Source organism: Callithrix jacchus, chromosome 2 (genome assembly GCF_049354715.1).
Source record: "Callithrix jacchus isolate 240 chromosome 2, calJac240_pri, whole genome shotgun sequence".
Taxonomy (NCBI): domain Eukaryota; kingdom Metazoa; phylum Chordata; class Mammalia; order Primates; family Cebidae; genus Callithrix; species Callithrix jacchus.
The window spans coordinates 141834428-141857583 of record NC_133503.1 but is presented as its reverse complement, the minus strand read 5'-3'; the positions used below and the strand labels follow the sequence as shown (position 1 = coordinate 141857583).

The 23156-nt window shown below is 40.5% G+C and overlaps 1 long non-coding RNA gene across 7 annotated transcripts in view; it reads left to right on the top strand.

Moving 5' to 3' along the window:
- The window catches only part of LOC118151525 (uncharacterized), a 164522-nt gene extending 153545 nt beyond the window's left edge, over positions 1 to 10977 (top strand). For all 7 annotated transcript variants that reach the window (XR_004739884.3, XR_013532622.1, XR_004739880.3 and 4 more), the window contains one exon: positions 8473 to 10977. This is a non-coding gene — a long non-coding RNA (uncharacterized LOC118151525). The remainder of the gene's footprint in view (positions 1 to 8472) is intronic.
- The last annotated feature ends 12179 nt before the right edge of the window (positions 10978 to 23156 follow it).

Sequence of the window (23156 nt, the reverse complement as noted above, 5' to 3'; positions counted from 1 at the left end):
ATAACATCTCAACTTTCCTTATTTAGGGGCTTAATAAAAAAATAATCATTCTAAGCATTGCCATCTGCAACTTCTTTTTTGTTTTTGTTTCTAAGATTCCCCCATAGCGTTGTCTGTGTCTACAGTTAATTCATTCTTACTGCTATATAATATTTTTTTCATTTGTATAGTTCATATTCTATCTATTCTCCAGATGATGGAGATCTCCGTTTGTTTTTCTTCTATTACAAAAGTACAGCTGTGAATGTTCTGGTACATGACTTCTCTTGCTCCTGTGCAAGAATTTTTCTCCTAATGGTGGAATTTTTAGGTTATAGAGTACATATTAGAATATCTATAGGCATACCTTTAGAGAATGATGCCAAATTACTTTTTAAAGAGGTTGTACAAGAAATTTTTCATAAATCATGTGTTGTATGGATCTTACTGTATCAAAGCATTATTTCTACTGTATTCCAGAAGCTGAGCATGTGGAAATGGTACTTGTTTGACAGACACTTCTCTTCATCTAGATTCTGTTGCTCCACCCACAGTAGAGGCCAGACAGCTCTAATCTTGAACTTAGGGATCTAATCTTGATCAGGGATGAGGCTAGCAAGGCACACATCCATTTTCTCAGCCTTGAAATCCCTGAACTGCCTTTAAGCTCCAGGTGCCTTCCCACTCTCAGCCCCTTTGAACATGAAATTGGTTATTCACCCTGTTTTTGATAGCTTTCTGCCTATATTTTCCCTGATAGCTGTAAGTAGTGAAGGACCACAAGTTCTATTTGGCTTCTAGAATGAGATGCTACCTGCATACATTCCTTAGCAAAGCTTTATTCTTCCTCCCCTTTGCTTCTTTCTTTTTTTCCTTCCTTCCTTCCTTCCTTCCTTCCTTCCTTCCTTCCTTCCTTCCTTCCTTCCTTCCTTCTTTCCTTCCTTCCTTCTTTCTTTTTTCCTTCTTTCCTCCCTCCCTCCCTCCCTCCATCCCTCCTTTCCTTCCTTCTTTTTTTTTGATGGAGTCTCGCTCTGCCACCCAGGCTGGAATCCAATGGTGCCATATTGGCTCACTGCAACCTCTGCATTCTGAGTTCAAGCGTTTCTCCTGCCTCAGCTTCCCGAGTAGCTGGGATTACAGGCATGCGCTACCATACCTGGCTAATTTTTGTAATTTTAGTAGAGACAGGGTTTTCTTCATGTTGGTCACCCTGGTCTCTAACTCCCCACTTCAGGTGATCCACCCGCCTCGGCCTCCCAAAGTGCTGGGATTACAGGTGTGAGTCACCACACAGGGCCTACCTCTTTCTTTTTTGCTTAAACTTTTTCTTTCTTTTAGTAAATGTGAATATATGGTATGTTTTCAGATTTGGGGAGTAATATTTAAATTAATAATTTATTTAATTTAATGTAATAATTATGATTTGATGTAATATTTATTTATTTATTTATTTTGAGACGGAGTTTAGCTCTTGTTACCCAGGCTGGAGTGCAATGGTGCGATCTTGGCTCACTGCAACCTCCGCCTCCTGGGTTCAAGCAATTCTCCTGCCTCAGCTTCCCTAGTAGCTGGGACTACAGGCGCACACCACCATGCCCAGATAATTTTCGTATATTTAGTAGAGACGGGGTTTCACCATGTTGACCAGGATGGTCTCGATCTCTTGACTTTGTGATCCGCCCACCTCGGCCTCCCAAAGTGCTGGGATTATAGGCATGAGCCACTGTGCCTGGCCTGTAATATTTGTTTTTATAGAGTAATCCATAATCACATTTTTTTGATTAGTCATAAACAAAGACCTCTTGAATTGCTTACTTTACTTATTGTTAGGCAGTGAGCTGGGGCTCTGGCTACAAAGATCAATATAGCATGGTGATGAATGGACAGAAAATCATCAGATGCCTCCAGTGGTGTGACGATTTCTATGAGGAAATTATAGACACAAGATGTGATATGCAAGAAAGTAATGCACTCTGGTTGAGGGACTCAGAAAAGAAGCCACAGAGGTGGTAACGGCCCAGCTGCACCTCTTCTGGTAAGTTTGCCACGTAAGAAATGGAAGAAAGACAGGCAAAAAAGAACAAACCAAGAGTCCCAGCGGGGACTTGGCAAAGTGTCCTGGGCTGCTGGAGCATTCCGTTTTGCAAGTACAAGCAAGTAGGATGTGCATAGGTCAAATGGATGGAGAAAATGTGAATTAACAGCTCTCCCTCTTCCATTGTTCTGTCAGGAGCAAAAGCTGACTTGGCAAAAGCTGTCTGATACTGTAGGTCATCCTGACCTTGAGACTGCACAATGGGCCCTGGCAGATTCAGAGTGCATCCTGCTAGAAGCCATGTGCTGGACTCACATCCCCAGTGAGTAATCGGCTAAGGTCAAAGGCTGTTCTCAAGGAGACTTTCAGGATTATGTATGTATCCAACCCAATTCTTTGTGCTAACAGAAAACTGGAGTATGTAGGAAATGGAAATCTCCATGCCACACTCTAATCAGTACTGTCACTGCCTTTCCCACTGAACAATTAGTGAATACTTCCACTGCTTTGTTCTGATCGCTGGGAATTTTATCCACTTTGGCCTCCAGAAGATGAGTGAAAATTAGTGAGTAAGATGACTACATTCACTGCCTGAATGCTAGAGAGTGCTGCATGCCCTCAGATTAGATTTGCGGAGTGAGGGCTTTTATCTCCGCTTCCTACATGTGTCTGGATTGGTACTATGGTACTAACTTATTTCTTCCCTTTCATTTTATCTGGACTGATTGAGATGCATGACTTTGACTTTCCAAAACCTGAATTCTAACTTGTCTTAAGAGTGCAAATAAGCCATGGTCTACCATTTTATTCCCTTCTCAACTAACCTTTCTCAGATTGATACAACAGCTAGACTCTGTCTAGGAGAAATTGAGGTCTTGGAGACATGCTACTTTTCTTGCATTTGCTGCCCCTGGTATGAATTGAGCCAGCTCAACACTCTTTTCTGGTGTCTGTTTTTAAAGTCTTGTACTTTTATGGTGCCCATGGCACTTGGGGAGGATTTAATGGCTGTCAGTAAAGGCTGCTAAACTCTGATGACTCAGGTGAGGCAGGGTGAAGAGGGGAGCAGTAGTAGTTTTTTCCATACCTTTGTCTTCCACCAGGTGCCTGCAAAAAGGTGTCTACAAAGTACCTTGCTTTTCCTAATTGGGTGGTTAAGGAGGTAAGCAAAAAAGAGAAAAGGACATTTAAAACAAAAGCCATGCTAAAAATGAAGAAGAAGGTAGACTTTTATTTTAAGCACACTTCGCCCTACATCTCCCTATCCAGCCTGGGAAAGAGTCAGCAAGTTCATACAGGTGATACCATATCACATTATGTGAACACATCAAATATTTTAAAGCGTGTTTCAATCCAAAAGCTGCAATTAAACTAGTGTCCATTTTCTCGTTAAAATTCCATTTTTCCCCATATGGTTTGTCTTATAATTTTTGCTCTTAATTATAACTGCCGTAATTTAGAGTTATGTTAGAAGTTGAAGGGAAAAGATAACTTACAGTGCAGTGTTCTTATATAGCTGAAGTTTCCAACAGTTATTATGTCTCACAAGTATCTTTAAAAATAGCATATTATTCATGTCTCATATTTCTCAGTTTGTAATGTGCTATGCCACAACTTCCTTTAGGGGAAGTTGGTGTTTTACCTTTAAGTTTTGATTTGGAGAAAGGTAAAGAACATGGACTTTAGTTAAAAGTCAGGCACATCTTTAAATCTTCGTCCTATCAGTAAGTAACATAGTGACACTGAAATACTGAAATACCATTGAGCATCCCTCATTTTCTCATAAGTGTTATGTAGATTGAGGGCTGGCAAACTTTTTTCTGTAAAGGGACAAATAGTCAAAATTTTAAGGTTTGCAGGAAAAATAGTCTCTGCTGCAAGGACATACTCAATTTTGCTACTGTAGCATGAGAGCAGCCATAGATAATAATACATCAACAAATAGGTGTGGCTGTGTTCCAAACAATCTGCGAATGCAAGCTGCAGGTTGGATCTTCCTATGAGCTTTAGTTTGCTGTCTTCTTTTGTTTTTTCCCCCTTTGGCATAGTAATTTTAATTAATTAATTTTACTTTAGGTGCATACTATATCTGGCATTTCTCCCCCTGTTATCCCTCCCCACCCTCCCCCATCCCCAGCCCCCACTGTCTCTCCCCTACCCCCCACCAACTGCCCCCAGTGTGGGATGTTCCTCTCCCTGATTCCATGTGTTCTCGTTGTTCAACACCCACCTATGAGTGAGAACATACGGTGTTTGGCTTTCTTTTCTTGTGTCAGTTTGCTGAGAATGATGTTGACTTCTGATATCAATAAAGATATTATGCCTCAGTGTTGTCTTAAAGACTGCATGCTATACATAAGATATGTGGAATGATTGATGCTGGCATAAAGTCAGCCCTATGACATAATTCATTCCCTCATTCTGTGCCTCTGTGGCCCCCTTTGCTGCTACTAGTGATCCACGTCAGAATGTAGGCAGGTAGGGGAATGCATTTTTCAGGGCATCAGACTATTCTGGAGAGTTTCTCTTTGCATCCTACTTACTATGTATAAAAGTACTTTTAAAGCTCTGAGCACAGTAGGAATGCCAGTGGTTTTTTTTTTTTTTTCTCCCTGACATCCGGGCAAAGAGAAAAAGAAGGATTCCTAAAGAAAGTGACCCCTTGGCCCAAGGCAGCCTCTTAATTAAATCTTCCCGTTAGAACTTTGAGAAAAAGCGGAGATGATTGGACTGTGTCATCTTCCCCTCTGGGCAAAAGTTTTCCAATTTTGTTTTCTGGTTCTATTTCTGATTTTATCTCCTTTGATGATGGTGGGTGCCTGTAATTCCAGCTACTTAGGAGGCTGAGGTGGGAGAATCCCTTGAACCAGGAGGTGGAGGTTACAGTGAGCCGAGATTGCATCATTGCACTGTAGCCTGGGTGACAGAGCGAGAATCCATCTCAAAAAAAAAAAAGTTATCTCTATCTGGATGGATAAAGAAGGGTAAGTTACATGTAAGATTTTAGTTTGAATAATTTTTATTTAAGCCTTATCCCAACATTGCAAGATGCAGATTTGTAGACAAGTATCTGTTGCTGTTGAACTGATACAAAGAAACAATCTACTGGATGATTGGTGTAGAGAATAACCCTACATATAACATTTATTGAGAGCATGTTATTTTTAAGAAAGTAATATATTTCTACTCTAGAAAATTTGGAAAATGTAGGAAAGTATATAGTTAAAAAAAATAAAAGGATAAAGCAAAACAATAAGAACTAAATATTTTCTCTCTCCCTCAAATATTGACATTAGACATTTTAATGCTTCTTGTCTTTTATAATAGTTGAACTCTATTTTTGTGAGTTTATAAAACTGGGATCATATCTTATGTTCATACGAATTCATTTGTAAGCTGCTCTCATGTATGAACACATTCTCATGTCTTTAAAAGCGTTTATGATGTAATTTTTAATGGCTGTGGAGGATTCCAGTGATTGAGATAACACATTTGGAGGCTGATCTTTCAAGGCCATTTAGAAATTTTCTCTTCTCCTTAGCACTTTTGTCATAATTTAAAACAAAAATCAAAGAAATTGAAACTCACATCAGTGTGTTTGCCTCTTTTGTAAAGTGGTAAGAGGTTTGATGCAGAAGAATCACAAAGACAACAGGATCGTCCTTTCCAGCTGGGTCAGGGTTAAAGGGATGCAACTGAGCATGGCTCTGTGTTGCATCCGGGCAGTCGGACCCCAGCATCAGTGACCAACCTGTTTCTTAGGGTACTGCCTCAACCATAGGGCTGCATGGTGACAATTCAGGAGTTGACATCTGCTCATGTCATATAGTCACCACGTACATGCCCTGTCTTGATTAATTGGGTTGTTTCATCTTAGACATTCTCCTAGTACTATGATAATGAGTTACCAAAGGGATAACCTCTTCAGAACTAATAATCTGTAACTCTTAGAGTACTGAATACATCAGCATCTTTCTAAAGATACAAAGCAATACAGCTGTGCGTTAGTAACATTTAACATTGTAACATTTGTGTCTGGATGAGTAGGAAACCTTATACTTTAGCAATTAACCCTTTTGTCTGTAGCATTAATGAATGAGATTAGAGTTGGATTTAAGGATTTGTTAAATGACAAAGTCCAGTGACCTTAATTACTCTAATGCCTTCCTAATCTTATCTGACCTGTGTAAATGAAACGCACTTTCGGCACATCATATGGTGAGGGATATGACTTTACAATGAGTAACTGCGGGTCAGAACTATACTGTTAAAAATGGAATGAGAAATAACAGAACATCCACTAATTTATGCATACATCTCTACAAATAAAACTAAAGAGACCTCAAGTCTGGGCCACTTAGTATCATCTGTCAATCCTGTTCTAACTTTAAATAAAAATTGCTTTCTTGCCCCCCAATTATAAAAATTTACTCACCCATTGTGAAAACAACAGATGATATAGCAACTTACAAAGGAAGAAAGTAAAAACCTTCCATAAATCTGATTGCTGAGATTTAATCGATGTTCACATTTTTATTTATATCCTTCTGGGAGTTTTTTTTCCATGCATGTATATGTAGAAATATGCATTTTACTACTATATAGAAATAGGATCACATTACACAAATTATTTAATAGTATTCTCTTTTTCAGGCTAAAGAATATATACTTGTCTGATATTGTCCCTCTTTCTATCATCAGACCACGGGACTTAATAGCTTTTGTTCTTCTTCAGAGCAGCCACCACCTCCCCAACTTCTTAAGGTCTCTCCCCAAGACCCCCTGCAGAAGACAATACAGCCTCCCCAAGTTTGGTCAGCTTGCTCTCCACAAAGCCCAATGCACAGACCATTATTGGGAATTTTATTGCTAACTGAGTAAGAAAACAGAAGGATATAAAAATAAAAACCATGGCAGATTGTATAGGTCTGACACATTAAGACCTTCCTGTTCCTTGGCTGGGTAGTGCTTCGGGGCCCTGAAAGTTAATTGTCCTTATTAATTGTGGGTGGAAACCTCACCAATATTCCCCCTTACTTAGACATTTTCCTACCTTGAGCTCCTTAAGATTAGTGATTCAAACTATCTGAGGATATTCCGTTGTATTTTATGGAGTTTTTTTTTTCTTTAAAAAAATGTTTGTGGAAAAATACATGTAACATAAAATGTATTATTTTACTGATTTTAAGTATGTAGTACAGTAGCATTAAGTACCTTCACACTGTTGTACACCTGTTACCACTGTTCACACCAAAACTTTTTCATCACCCCAACCTGAAGCTGTACCCACTGAACATCAGATCCCCCTTTCCCCCCAGCCCCTGACACCACCATTCTAATTTCTAGCTCATGAACTTGACTATTCTAGCTACTTCACATAAACAGGATCATACAATATTGTACTTTTGAGATGGGCTTATTTCACTTAGCATAATGTCCTCCAAGTTCAGCCATGTTATCTCATATGCTATAATTTCCTTTCTTTTTAAGACTAAATAAATTTCATTCACATTTTGTTCAACCATTTATGCATGGATGGACACGGGTTGCTTCCACCTTTTGGCTATTGTAGATAATGCTGCAATGAACCTGAGTGTAAAACTGTCTGAGTCCCGGCTTTCTGTTATTTTTGCGTATATACCCAGAAGTGAAAATGCTGGATAATTCTATTTTTAATTTTTTGAGGAAACATACCGTTTTCCACAGTGTCTGCACCATTTTATGTTCCCACCAGTTTCACTTTCTCTACTTTCCTACCAACAGTTGTTATCTGCTGGTATATTTTTTCCCCGTAATAGCCATCTTAATGAGTGTGAGGTGATATCTCATTGTGGATTTGATTTGTGTTTTCCTAATGATTAGTTATATTGGCATCTTTTCATATGCTGATTAGCCATTTGTATACCGTAGTCCTCCTTATGGGCAGAGATGTGTTCCAAGACCTCCAGAGGATGCCTGAAATCTCAGCTACTATCAACCCTGATGTTCATTTCGTCTGGCCACAAATTTAATGCCTTTTCCATCTTAACTAAACATTTATGTACTGTAGCCACAACTTCTGCAGTATGAGGTCTGACAGCAAAATTAGTGCAAATGTCTTCTTTTCATCTTCTCAATTTCATGGATAGAAGATTCGTTCTTACCGAGATCTTAGCAACCTCAGCATACACATTTTTTCTTTCCTAATTAAGTTGAGAACTTTCACCTTTTTACTTAATTGAAGCACTTCATAGTTTCTCTTTTTCATATCCAAATTGCCAGCATCTATTCTCCCTTGGGAGGATACAGTATTCATCTTTTTTGCCCTTTTGCCCCTTCTGCCATGTGAGGATGCAGCAAGAAGGCCTCACCAGACTCCAAATGCTGGTGCCTTGATCTTAGACTTTTCAGCATTCAGAACTGTAAGAAATAAACTTCTCTTCTTATAAATTACTTAGTCTGTGGTATTTCTATTACAGCTACACAGATGGACTGATACAAATGAGGAATAAACAAGATGAGCCTTACTATTGCCTCAGCTTTCGATGTGGAGGCAGCCTGAAAGCACACCTCCAGGGGACCAAATTAATCCCTTGTAACATTACTACAAGCCAGAACGAAGTCCACCACTATGTAAAAGAATACAGCAACATCCAACACCCAACTACAAAAAAATTCATGCTCTCCATAATCCAACAAAAAATTATTAGGTCTGCAAAGAATCAAAATATAATCCATAAACAGAAAAAAGAAACCAACTGGTAGAAGTGAATTATGATAAAAAATAAAATGGGAAAATTGAAATAGAACATATAAACCCTCATTTCTTTTAATTATTAGATTTAATGGACATTAAAAATTTACATTGCTCAAGTTCCCATAAAATTTCTAAGGGCTTACTCCCAAGTTTTGTAATACTTATGGCTCTGTGAACTGGTAACAATTCCCACACTGGTCTCTGGACCATACCGTGTGTAGTCCTATTTAGGCCAACTTCTTTTTACCCCTAGCAGATTGACCTGAATATGCAGTTAGGGGAAAAAAAATCATGTTTGAATATTTGTTTATATAAGAGTGTTGTATCCTTAAGTGAATTTCTATTCCTCCAGGGAGTCCAGACTAAGTGGCTCCCATCTCAGTGATTTCCAGCACCATTCTAGATCCCAGGGGAACACATGAGGTAAAGGCTCGAGGTTTTAGAGTGAAATGTGTCAGAGAAATTTTTATGAGAGGCCTAATTAGCACAGTCATTTAGAAAAGTAGAAACACAGGTTTTAAGTAAAATGCTTCTGAGCCTAATTATTTCCTCTTTTAGCATGGACTTTAGAGGAAACTGCACTAAATCATTTTGAAAACAGATTATCAGTTCATGATGCTGAAAACTAATTATTGAGTGAATTGAATCTTGTACTTGTTGTAACTGCTAAGCATGAAGACACGTGAGAACCACCATAGGGCTCTTCACCAGCCACCTCCTCCACTCAAGCAAATGTCCATGGACGCGTTGTTCCAGAAGAGTATGGCGTGTTTGATTAATTAACAGCAGTTTTCCCTTTCAGTCCTCAAGATCACCACTCAGCCTACCCAGGTTCAAAACTTTTGTGTGTGATGAAGCTAGGAGGAAAAAGAGAAAAAAGATGAAATAAATGTAAATAAAATAGAAATATACAAATGTCATTGATTAATTTTATTTGTTACTTTCATTTTGGAACCCATTGCAACCTACCTATCATGTCTTTTGAGTTCTTTTGTTTCTCATTTATAAAAAAGATATAATGATAATTGTACCTACTACGTAATGTATAATTGAGTTCACATGTGGAAATAAATTGGCACCTGTAGAGTGTTCAATACATATTAACTCCCTATGTTCATATGTATTTGCTTCTTTCCTTCATTCTTTCTTTTTTTTTTGAGACAGAGTTTCTCTCTTGTTACCCAGGCTGGAGTGCAATGGCGCGATCTCGGATCACCGTAACCTCCGCCTCCTGGGTTCAGGCAATTCTCCTGCCTCAGCCTCCTGAGTAGCTGGGATTACAGGCACACACCACCATGTCCAGCTAATTTTTTTGTATTTTTAGTAGAGATGGGGTTTCACCATGTTGACCAGGATGGTCTCGATCTCTTGACCTTGTGATCCACCCACCTCGGCCTCCCAAAGTGCTGGGAATACAGGCTTGAGCCACCACACCCGGCCTCTTTCCTTTATTCTAAACCACTCAAGAACCATATAGTATCTGGGTGATCAATTTTTAAAAAATTATGCAATTGGTTTAAATTAAAAGCACTGATATTATTTCACAAAATATAGCACTGTTTAAGTTAGAGCATTTTCATTAGTTTCTGTGATAAAAGCATGTCTCATCAAGGCCAAGGAGTTGACTCCTGAGGTGTGGGTGGTATGACTGATCTTTGAGGGCAGGCTGCCTGACATGTGGTTCATCCTCCTCACAAAGGGTCATCATCTCCTTTTGTTTTTTTTTATGGACTCATTAGTATCCATGTCTTATGCCTGGGTCATTTTGGTTTACTGGTAAGAAAAGCAATTACATGGCAGAGCACTCAGTGATGCCTACCCTGTCTAGATTTTGCCACATGAACCTTACAAATGCCCAGAAGAGTGAGAAATGTGATGCACTTACAGTCTAGGTCCAAAGCTAAGGATGATAAATTGCCCTTTTTATTTATAAGTTCCAAGTCCACATCCCTTTATTCTGCTGTATAAAATAGAATCTCTTGGTGATTGCTTTAAGGTCCTAGATGATGCTCTGCCAAGACATGAAGAGGCTCTCTGGATGTGGGTGTTCATATCTGAAACCCTTTGTGGGTACCTGGTCTGGTCACAGACAACTACAGAAAGTCTGGAGCTGGTCACAGTGGCTCATATCTTTAATCCTGGCACTTTGAGAGTCTGAGGCAAGAGGATTGCTTGAAGTGAATAGTTCAAGACCAGGCAGGGCAACATAGACTCCATCTCTACAAAAGTTTAAAAAAAAAGAAAGAAATTAGCCAGGGTGATGGTACATGCCTGTAGTCCCCTGATATAGTTTGGCTGTGTCCCCACCCAAATCTCATCTTGAATTCTCATGTGTTGTGGGAGGGATCTGGTGGGAGGTAATTGAAACATGGGGCCAAGTCTTTCCCATGCTGTTAATAAGTCCCAAAAGATCTGATGGTTTTAAAAAGAGGAGTTCCCCTGCACATGTTCTCTCTCTTTGCCTGCTGCCATCCATGTAAGATGTGACTTGCTCCTCCTTGCCTGCTGCCATGATTGTGAGGCCTCTTCAGCCATGTGGACCTGTAAGTCCAATTAAACCTCTTTCTTTTGTAAATTGCCCAGTCTTGGGTGTATCTTTATCAGCAGCATGAAAATGGATTAATATATCCCCCAGTTACTTGGGAGGCTGAGGAAAATTGCTTGGGCCCAGAAGGTTGAGGCTGCAGTGAGCTATAAGCACATGACTGCATTTCAGCCTGGGTAACAGAGTGAGATCCTATCTTTTAAACATATTAAAAATGCATACATACATACATACGTATATAAGTAAAATCTGAAGACAGCACCTTTCCTTCTAACAGGGGGTTGCTGAGTTTCTTTATAGATTTCAGTGACTGCTCCCTACATGAATGTGGAAACTTCTCATAAGATGGAGAGTGTGTTCCTAGAGATGAGTAATTACTTTTGGTAGCAGTAAATAAAATTATTTTGAAATGGATTGAAGGTCTCGTCTATAGAGAAAGAACTCTTTTAGTTATCCTTATGCTTGGCTAAATTGGTTTTCTGAAATGAGAATGTAATATGCCTGAGAGACTGAGTGTTCATATTGAATTATTTTCATCTAAAAATAATAATTTACAGAGGCAGAGGTGAGCTTTTGTGCTAAACTAGAAGTAGCAAAAACTTAGGTAATAAGGAATTTATTTTTTATTTTTCTGCTTTCTAACTTTCCTCCTTGACATTCTCTAAATTACTACTTTTGACCACTTTTAAAAAATTCTGTGTGTCCTCTCTTGACACAGTGTGCCAGTCTCTTGGCTTTATGATAGAGAGCCAGTACTCTCTCTATAGTTGTAAGAATTCTTGTTATATGTAATAATAAATCTCTATCGTCTAAGCCATCTTGATTTTGTGTTCTGTTCCTTGCATTGGAAAGCACCTTGATTGTTTTTCCTCTAAACAATATTGGGAGAATGAATCATTCTAAAGCGAAGTCATCATCATGTCACTCCCATGCATAGAAATCATAGTAGTTTCCTACTCCCTACCAAAAAACAAAAAACCAAATTTATAATGTAGTACTTAAGGCTTTCCTAAATTTTGTCCCAATCCACCTTTCCAAGCTTGTTTCCCATATGCTTAGTGTACATGGTCCCTTCCATGGGTTACAATACTTTAAGAGCTGCAGTGAGGGAGAGTGGAGAGGGATGCAGCTGGGCCTGACCCTAGACCAAAGTGCCCCTTGTCCCTCCTCTCCTCTTCCAGTTTCCACCCTGCCTCCAAAAAATGAATGGGGAACTAGCTGGTATCACTTTGATTTTGACCTAAAATTTCATTTCTGTTTGAGAGGAATAAATCATTGTTATTAAATTTTTCCATGTCTCAATGCAGAAAAAAAGAACAAGTTTGGGTGTCCTGACAGATGAAGGTTGCCTTTGAGAACATGGTTCCTAGACACCTCAGCTCCAGGAGAAGCACTGCAATGTGGTAACCCTGGTCATATCACCTGTACTAGATGAGAGGTTTTTCTTTGGCAGCAGGAGGTATATCCAGAGAATGCTGAAGCTCCAAGACTAAATTCAGCAGCAGAGATCAACAAAGAAGAACAAGGCACACTGCTGGCCAGCATAAAGGGGTGCAGCCAGCAAGTGCTGAACCGCTGCACTGCCTCAGCTGCTGAGTCTAAGAACAACTCTGAGAGCCTGCCCCTGTGGGTGATGCAAGCTCAGGAGTTCCATCGGTGCACTCCAGTCACATTAAAGCAAGGGGCTCTCCAACAAGAAAGAGCATCAAAGCCCTAAGTCAAAGTCAAAGGGGATGGATTCTGCCTTTACAGTGATATTCCTATTGGAAAGCCCCACCTGGTTTCCAAATTTTCCAGTCTGAACATGGGAGCTTGTCAATCAGTTCTAGACACCTCCGTGACACCAAGAGTAGAAGCCACACCCCTAAAGCACTTCTTAACCTAGGTGGGAGCATGGGCCTGATGAAAGACTGGAAGTGGTGCCAAGGGAGGCATTCCTACCCACTCCTTTGGTCTAACAGGTTCTTAGACTAAGGAATGTAATTCTGCTGACCACATACTTGTGGATTCCCAGCACACAACATACTTGATGATGCCCTCAAATTCTCTGGCCCACAGCTCTTCCATACCCTCCCATAGCCAGACTACTGCACAGAGTCCACACACCTTCTTAGAAGACATGAGCCCAAGTGGTGCATGTGCTTTCAAGCTGCAGAAGCCTTATTGAAAGATCAGGTTGAAACTTATGCCTCTTTCCACATCCAGAAAATTCCTAGCAGCAAGCTAGAGAGAAGCAAAACCCTGAACACACAGATATCTGCCTTTGGAATGATCCAAAACTTTTCCCACAGCAGCCTCCAGCTCCAGCCAACCAGGGCCAGATGTGCCTTTCTAGATTTTCAGGAATGATAATCTCTGAAATGTAAGGGCCAAAAGTCTCCAACTCTGCATCCAATCCTAGTCTTTCTGGAGTCAGTTGGCCAGACAATGTGCCAAAAATTCCAGGTGATGGACACTCTCTGGGCAAAGAGGTCTTCAGTGGTCTTGGGGTACACTCCCCAAATACCCAAAGATTGTTTTCTGAGACATTTTAATAGCAGCTGGCGAGAAAGAGTGAGGTCTTCCCCCTTGGGATAAGCACAGCTGACATAGGCCCAGCATAGAGATGACTAGGATGACCCCAGGTTCTTGGTGAATATTTCCATTTTCCCTTGACCAGTTGAGGGACCTCTGAATCCTACCAGGGAATAATTTTTCAAAGCATCACCCCACAGGTGGGCCTACTTGGGAATTTGAGTTTGTGGTGGTTCTTAATGTCATGAATGAAAATGTCCATCTGAACAGCAAACATGGGATCTAGCTCTCAGATGATACCTCAAAAGATAAGATGCTTTTCTGGGGAGATGGTGCCCTGGAGAGATGGTGAAGTACAGTCAGGTAGCTCAGCTGCCACCTGTTCAGTAGAAGATGGTACCCCTGCCATGTGGTGAGCACCCTTAGCAGGAAGATGACATGGGCTTCCGGTCATTCCTTCCCATATCTTAGGGTCCAAATAGCAACAGGGGTTGGTGGAATCTTAGCAAACCAATCAGACCCAATAAAAGGACTAACAGTCAGCTCAGCCATAGCCACTACTACCTTTCAACCCTCCCAGAAACCCCTTTAGCTTCAATACAGCTTCCGCTGTTTAACACGGCCTGAGGCAGTAGCCCTTAAATAAATCTGTGGCAGGCAGTCAGGTGTGTTCTCTTGATATGAAATCTCCCACCCTACACAGTCCAGTCCACAATGCGGGACTTGCCTTCACTTGGGGAACCTCAGGTTTCCCCAGATCCCATCATATGTAGTAGGCCTAGTGGCATATAAAGATGCTGCTGCTTCCATTAAACTGCACCATCTTGAAGTGAGCAGGTTTGGGAAAGGATAGGCTCTGGAGACAAGTTGTACTAGACAAGAGACTTCTGCAGATTATTTGATGTATGATAGCTTGAATGTACATTACGATGACTTAAGCGTCCAACTCTGCAAAGTCCAGTTCTACCAGATTATATCATGACAATATCAAGCTGGTGGTTAACTCAAATGAAAACTCCCCTCCAACTCCTTCACCCAACTTGTCATTAATAAAAACATGGCAAGAATTGGCATTAATAATACATAAAATCCTCAAATTTCAGATCCAGATTCTATGATTCCAATAACAAGCCTCCAACTCAATGGGAATAACTCAGTCACTTCTCACTCCAACTTGATGCCTTTCCTGAACGCTGCAGGACCCAACATCCTTCTCCACAGTGCTCCAAAGGGGTCTGCTTTGGTGTCACACAATCCTATGATGAGTCATGAGTCCAAGGAGCCTTGGCTGCTATCACAACCCTATGATGGGTCATGAGCCCCAGGCGCTTGGTTGGCATCTCAAGGACAGGATTTTCTCAAGGGGTTTACAAGCCTGGAGGCTCAGAGTGTCCTGGCTCATTTGCTGTGCTAGAGAATAGCATGTCCTCAGTGTTTGTGGACCCAGATCTGCAGCAATCCATATGTTAGTTTGATTTTCTTCCATGATTCCATCACAGAAGTCCAACCAGACACTGAAATATTTCCCTAGAGGAAAAAGCTCAGGCCATAAACCATGCCAGGGTTTTTTTGCAGATGCAGAAGGTGACAGACAAGTTCCACAGTGGCACTGGTATTGCTTGGTCTAGGGTCAGCACAAGCTCTGAACATCCTTTGGGTACAAGTGTACCCTTTCTAGACTTTATCAATGACATTGCTGGGCTTTCTCAAGTAAGAACACTAAAAAAAGAAAAGAAAAGAAAAAAGAAAAAAGAAAAGAAGAAAAAAGAAAAGAAAAGAAAGGAACTAAGTTTAGCATAAGGTAGGGATGGAAAGGAACTCTTTCTTTTTAAAAAATAGTGATGTGTAGGACATCGTTAATGGTTCAAATGCTCTTTGGCACTGTCCCTCCATGTGTGTACAAACTCACTTTCACATTTCTCATGTTGTCTCTCATCCTTCTCCATCTTTGTTAGGTGTGATTAACAGACATCTAGCCTGCCTCACTTCCCTCCTCTCTTTTTCCCTTGGCTGCTGATCTACAAGGTGTTTCTCTGGGAGATGAATCTAGGCAGGCATCCACTTCCATGCTGAACATCTTTCTGGTTTCGAAAGAAAGACAGGTTAGCCCTTGGGCTATTCTATGGCTCTCACCCCGCCTCCCTCTTTGTCTTCTTCTTCACTGATATGCCCTTCCCTTCCCCACACTCCCCCCTGACTTTTTTTCCTGTCATCATTTTACTCAAAATTCCCAGGTGAAATTATATTAAAGTGGGAGTGGAACAGATGCTAAAAGTTACCCAGGACTTTTGTTTTTGCTTTTCTGTTTTTTTTGTTTTTTTGAAATTTTGTGGTTATTTCCCTTTTGTCCTCCTCCCACACATGCAATATTAGAGGAACTGCCATTGCATTTGGTACAGAACCACTCACTGGGGCTGCAACATCAGAAAAATAGAGTATATTATTTATTACAAAATTAAAACCAGAAAAATCACTTGAGGCTGAATCAAAAAATCACTTCCATGAGATGCTTCCTGGTCTCCCAGGAAGAACAAATGTTATTTTCTTTGGAACTTGCTACTGAGATCTAACACTTTCTTCCCTCGTGTTCTTACAACACATACATTCTTTTAAATTTCAGCTTTCCTATACACTGAAACGACATGAGGGTTGGGGCTGAGCCTGATTCAATTTCAGATGTTCTACAGTGATTTGCCTACAGACATTATGCATAAAAATTTTCTCTAACCACTTTAAATTATAGCCAAACATGGGGAATGGTGAAATGGAGTAATTAAAGCAAGCCACAAGTTTGGACATGATACTCAATTTATGAAATTAGAAAAAAAAAGTAGACAGGAGGACAGAACCTGAGCTATAAATAGCTTCAGGGAGACTAAGCAACAGATAGCAGAGGGGTTTGTATGAGCTCACAAGTTGCTGAGGGTGAACGGCCACAGCCCTCCATAAAGAGAGGGAAGTTTATAAAATTGGCTTCTTAGCAGAGTGAGGCAATGTCAGGATTTACTGTGGCTTACACTGGCTCAGAAAGCCCCCATATCAGCTGAAGTGAAAAGTCATGCTGCTGACTACCCGCACTGCTGGCTCTGCCTTTAAGGCTGCAGAAACCGGGAATTTTAATAAAAATCCCCCTCACAGTGTTCCTTAGGAAAAACTGGAGATTAAAATTTTATCAGATTCAGTGCCATTGTAAAATGGCTCTTCTGTGGCGTCCCCAAATTAGTTTCTCACTCAGAGCACCTTCTTTTAGCGAATTCCAGGTCAGTTATAATAAATGAGGGCTTAAAAGTGCACATGGAGAAGAGAAACAGGCATCTGTGTCTACTTCAGAAACAATTCTGTGTATGCAACTAATCTTAATTTTTTGCAACCATCCTTTTTTTAAAGTGACTATTTTCTATATTTAATTTTTATTTACATTAAGAAAGAAATCTGCTAATGAAATAATGTCTTTTGAAGCAACACTGATGAAGCTGGAGGCCACTATTTTAAGCAAAATATATCAATAATCAAAAACCAAATATTGCATATTCTCACTCATAGGTGGAAGCTAAACTATGGGTATGCAAGGCATACAGAATGGTATAACAAACATCAGAGACTCAGAAGGGGTGACAGATGAAAAACTTCCTATTGGGTACAATGTACACTGTTTAGGTGAGAAGTCCACAAAAATCCCAGACTTCACCGCTATATGATTAATCCATTTAACCAAAATCCACTTGTGCCCCTAAAGCTTGAAACGAAAAACATTTTTTAAACAGAATAAATATTCTCAAGACTTAAAATATGAAAGAAAACAAGTATTGGTGAGGATGTGGAGAAAGAGAACCTTTCTAGATGGTTGGTCAGAATATAAATGGGTACATACATCTTGGAAAACAATATGAAGGTTCCTCAAAAAACTAACAGTAGAATTATCATATGATCTAGCAATCTCACTTCTAGACATATATGCAAATAAAGTGAAATTAATATGTCAAAGAGATACCTGTTTTCTCATGTTTATTGCAGCACTATTCACAACAGATGAAGCGGCTGACATGCCAATCAGGATGAATGGATAAAGAAAATGTGGTGTGAATATACAATGGAATATTCCTCAGTCTTTAAAAAGGAAATCCTCTCACTTGTGACAATACAGATGAATCTAGAGAATATCATGCTAAGTGAAATAAGCCAGGCACAGAAAAGCAAATATCACATGATATTCAAATTATGAAATTAGAAAAAAAAAAGTAGATAGGAGGACAGAACCTGAGCTATAAATAGCTTCAGGGAGACTAGGCAAAGGATGGCAGAGGGGTTTGTATGAGCTCACAAGTTGCTGAGGGTGAACAGCCACAGCCCTCCATAAAGAGAGGGAAGCTCTTTTCTCTCTTGCTGCTGCCATGGAAGAAGTGCCTTTCACCTCCCACCATAATTCTGAGGCCTCCCCAGCCATGTGGAACTCTCTAGCTTGTTGGGCAGAAACATGATATGGCAAGACAATAAATCGCCTATTAAAATCCAATGTTTGAGAGGGGAGAAGATGGCGCTGTAGGACCAACTCAGGATTGCAGCTCCCAGTGAAAGTGCAGATGGTGAGTGAATGCCGCATTTCCAGATGGATCTTTATTGCCCACAGACCAGGAGATTCCCAGGTGTAGGAGCCCCACGGGCTACCAGCGCGGCTGTTTGGGCCAGTGTGGCTGCTTGGGCCAGGGCCGCAGCACAGCGGCACTCCATACAAAATACACTGGTTTGGTTGCCCTGTTAAACAAGCAATTGGAGATTTCGGAAGGCAGATTAGCACATTCATCTGATTAAATGGGACTTAAACAGAAAGCCAGGCCAGGAGATTCCTGGGCAGCAATGTTGTTCCAGCTGGCGCAGTGGGCAGCTGCATGGGAAATCACACAGATCCCGGCGCCCTTTCGGCAGGTGACTGGAACACCTGGGAGAGAGTCAACCATTCAACTTAAAAAAAAAAAATGGGTTCTGAGGCAGGGAGCCAGGTGATCTGCCTCAGTGGGTCTCACCCCCACAAAAACAAACAAAACAGCAATTGTAAAGGCTCAGGGTTGAGAGTTTCATGGCAAGCACAGCTGAACCCAGGATGGTGCAGCTCAGAGGGGGAGGGGCGTCTGCTATTACTGAGGCACTCGACCCCTACGGAGGTACTCTGCCATTGCTGATGCAGCCTGCTTTTGCTGAGGCAACCCGCCATAACAGAGAGAGTCCGCCACTACAGAGGCAGGCCACCATCACCATGGCAACTCTAACCACACCCATATAAACAGGACTACAGGGAATTACACATGGCAGCAGGGCAGAGCCCATGACAGCAGGGCAGAGCCCACGGCAGCAGGGTGGAGCCCACAGAAGCTCAGCATAGCCACTACAGGCAGGCAGTGATTAGACAGCCTCCTTGCTGGGCAGGACAGTGCAACAGATACTCATAAATAAAGCCCTAACTCCCCAGAACAGAGCACCTGAGGAAAAAAAGGGGCTTTATGAGTTCTGCTGCAGCAGACTTAAACGTACCTGCCTAGCAGCCCTGAATGAACAATGGAGCTCACAGCTCAGCACTTGAGCTGCTATAAAGTACAGACAGTCTCCTCAAGCAGCTCCCTGACCCCCATATATCCAAAGAGTCACCTCACAAAGGACCAAGCAGACTGACATTTGGCAGTCATCATTCTGGGACAAAGATAGCAGAAGAAGAAACTGGTAGCAACCCTCACAGTGCCACAGCTGCTGCAGGTATCCCAGGCAAGTAGGCCAGGAGTGGACCTCAGCAGTTCTACAGCAGAGGGGTCAGACTGTTAGAAGGAAAACTAAGAAACAGAAATACTTCATCATCAACAATCTGGACGTCCACTCAAAGACCCAATCAGAAAATCAGCAACTACTCAGATGACAGGTGGATAAATCCACAAAGATGGAAAGAAACCAGTGCAAAAAGGAGGAAAACTCCCGAAACCAGAACCCCTCGCCTCCTACAAGGGACCACAACTCCTCACCAGCAATGGAACAAAGATGGATGGAGAATGAGTGTGATGAAATGACAGAATCAGACTTCAGAAGGTGAGTAATGAGAAACTTCTGTGAGCTAAAAGAATATGTTCTAACTCAATGCAAAGAAACTAAGAACCTTGAAAAAAGATTTGAGGAAATGATAACAAGAATGGACAATGTAGAGAGGAATATGAGTGAATTGAAGGGGCGGAAAGACACAACACAAGAACATTGCGAAGCTCCCAAGTTTCAACAGCCAAATTGACCAAGCAGAAGAAAGGATATCAGAAGTTGAATATCAACTCAATGAAATAAAATGAGAGCCAAGATTTGAGAAAAAAGCATAAAAAGGAATGAACAAACTCTCCAAGAAATGTGAAACTATGTGAAGAGACCTAATCTACGTTTGATAGGTGTACCTGAATGTGACAAAGAAAATGAATCCAAGCTGGAAAATACTCTTCAGGATATTATCCAGGAAAATTTCCCCAACGTAGCAAGGCAGGCCAATATTCAAGTACAGGAAATACAGAGAACACCTCAAAGATATTCCGTAAGAAGAGCAACCCCAAGGCACATAATCATCAGATTCACCAGGGTTGAAATGAAGGATAAAATGCTAAGGACAGCCAGAGAGAAAGGTCGAATCACCCACAAAGAAAAGCCCATCAGACTCACAGCAGATCTCTCGGCAGAAACCCTTCAAGCCAGAAGAGAGTGGGGGCCAATATTCAACTTCCTTAAAGAAAAGAACGTTCAGCCTAGAATTTCATATCCAGCCAAACTCAGCTTCATAAGTGAAGGAAAAATAAAATCATTTGCAAACAAGCAAGTACTCAGAGTTTTTGTCACCACCAGGCCTGCTTTACAAGAGCTCCTGAAAGAGGCACTACACATAGAAAGGAACAACCCATACCAGCCATTCCAAAAACATACCAAATGCTAAAGAGCATCAATAAAATGAAGAATCTGCATCAACTAACGGGCAAAACAGTCAGCTAGCATCAAAATGGCAGTATCAAATTCACACATAACAATATTAACCCTAAATGTAAATGGGCTAAATGCACCAATCAAAAGGTACAGACTGGCAAATTGGATAAAAAGCCAAAACCCATTGGTGTGCTGTATCCCATCTCACATGCAAGGATACACAAAGCCTCAAAATAAAGGGATGGAGGAAGATTTATCAAGAAAATAAAGAGCAAAAAAAAGCAGGAGTTACAATTCTCGTCTCTGATAAAATAGACTTTAAAGCAACAAAGATCAAAAGAGACAAAGAAGGTCATTACATAGTGGTAAAAGAATTGATACAACAAGAAGAGCTAATGATCCTAAATATATATGGACCCAATACAGGAGCACCCAGATATATAAGGCAAGTTCTTAATGACTTACAAAGAGACTTAGACTCCCACACAATAATAGTGGGAGACTTTAACACTCCACTGTCAATATTAGACAGATCAACCAGACAGAAAATTAACAAGGATATCCAGGACTTGAACTCAGACCTGGAACAAGCAAACCTGATAGACATTTACAGAACTCTCCACACCAAATCCACAGAATATACATTCTTCTCAGCACCACATCACACCTGCTCTAAAATTGACCACATAATTGGAAGTAAAGCACTACTCAGCAAATGCAAAACAACTGAAATCATAACAAACAGTCTCTCAGACCACAGTGCAATCAAGATAGAACTCAGAATTCAGAAACTAACTCAGAACCACACAGCTTCATGGAAACTGAACAACTGGCTCTTGAATGTTGACTGGATACACAATGAAATGAAGGCAGAAATAAAGAAGTTCTTTGAAACCAACAAGAATGAAGACACAACATATCAGAATGTTTGGGACACATTTAAAGCAGTGTCTAGAGGAAAATATATAGCAATAAGTGCCCATATGAGAAGAGTGGAGAGATCCAAAATTGACACCCTAATGTCAAAATTGAAAGAGCTAGAGGAGCAAGATCAAAAAAACTCAAAACCTAGCAGAAGACAAGAAATAGCTAAGATCAGAGCAGAACTGAAGGAGACAGAGACATAAAAAACCCTTCAAAAAATCAATAAATCCAAGAGCTGGTTTTTTTTTTTGAAGTGATCAACAAAAATAGACCACTAGCCAGATTGATAAAAAAGAAAAGAGAGAATAACCAAATAGATGCAATAAAAAACAATAAAGGGGAAATCACCACAGATTCCACAAAAATTCAAACCATCATCAGAGAATATTACAAACAACTCTATGCACATAAACTAGTAAACCTGGAAGAAATGGATAAATTCCTGGACACTCGTGTCCTCCCAAACCTAAACCAGGAGGAAGCCGAAACTATGAATAGAAGTCGAGGCAGCAATTAAGAGCCTACCACACAAGAAAAGCCCAGGTCCAGATGGGTTCACAGCTGAATTCTACCAGACACACAAAGAGGAACTGTTACCATTCCTTCTGAAACTATTCCAAATAATCCAAAAAGAGGGAATCCTTTTCAAATCATTTTATGACACCAACATCATCCTGATACCAAAACCCGGCAGAGACCCAACAAGAAAAGAAAACTTCAGGCCAATATCCATGATGAACACAGATGCAAAAATCTTCAATAAAATACTGGCAAGCCGATTGCAACAGCACATCAAAAAGCTTATCCACCATGACCAAGTAGGATTCATCCTGGGGATGCAAGGCTGGTTCAACATACACAAGTCTATAAACGTAATTCACCACATAAACAGAACCAGAAACAAAAACCACATGATTATCTCAATTGATGCAGAGAAGGCATTTGACAAAATTCAACAGCCCTTTATGCTAAAAACCTTCAGTAAACTCGGTATTGATTGAACGTATCTCAAAATAATAAAAGCTATTGACGACAAACCAACAGCCAATATCATACTAAATGGGTAAAAACTGGAAGCATTTCCTTTGAAATCCGGCACTAGACAAGGATGCCCTCTCTCACCACTCTTATTCAATATAGTACTGGAAGTTCTAGCCAGAGCAATCAGGCAAGAAAAAGAAATACAGGGTATTCAAATAGAAAAGGAGGAAGCCAAATTGTCTCTATTTGCAGACGACATGATAGTATATCTAGAAGACCCCATCGTCTCAGCCCAAAAACTCCTGAAACTGATAAGCAACTTCAGCGAAGTCTCAGGATATAAAATCAATGTGCAAAAATCACAAGCATTCCTATACACCAATAGCAGACTTAAAGAGAGCCAAATCAAGAATGAACTGCCATTCACAATTGCTACAAAGAGAATAAAATACCTAGGAATACAACTCACAAGGAACATAAGGGACCTCTTCAAGGAGAACTACAAACCA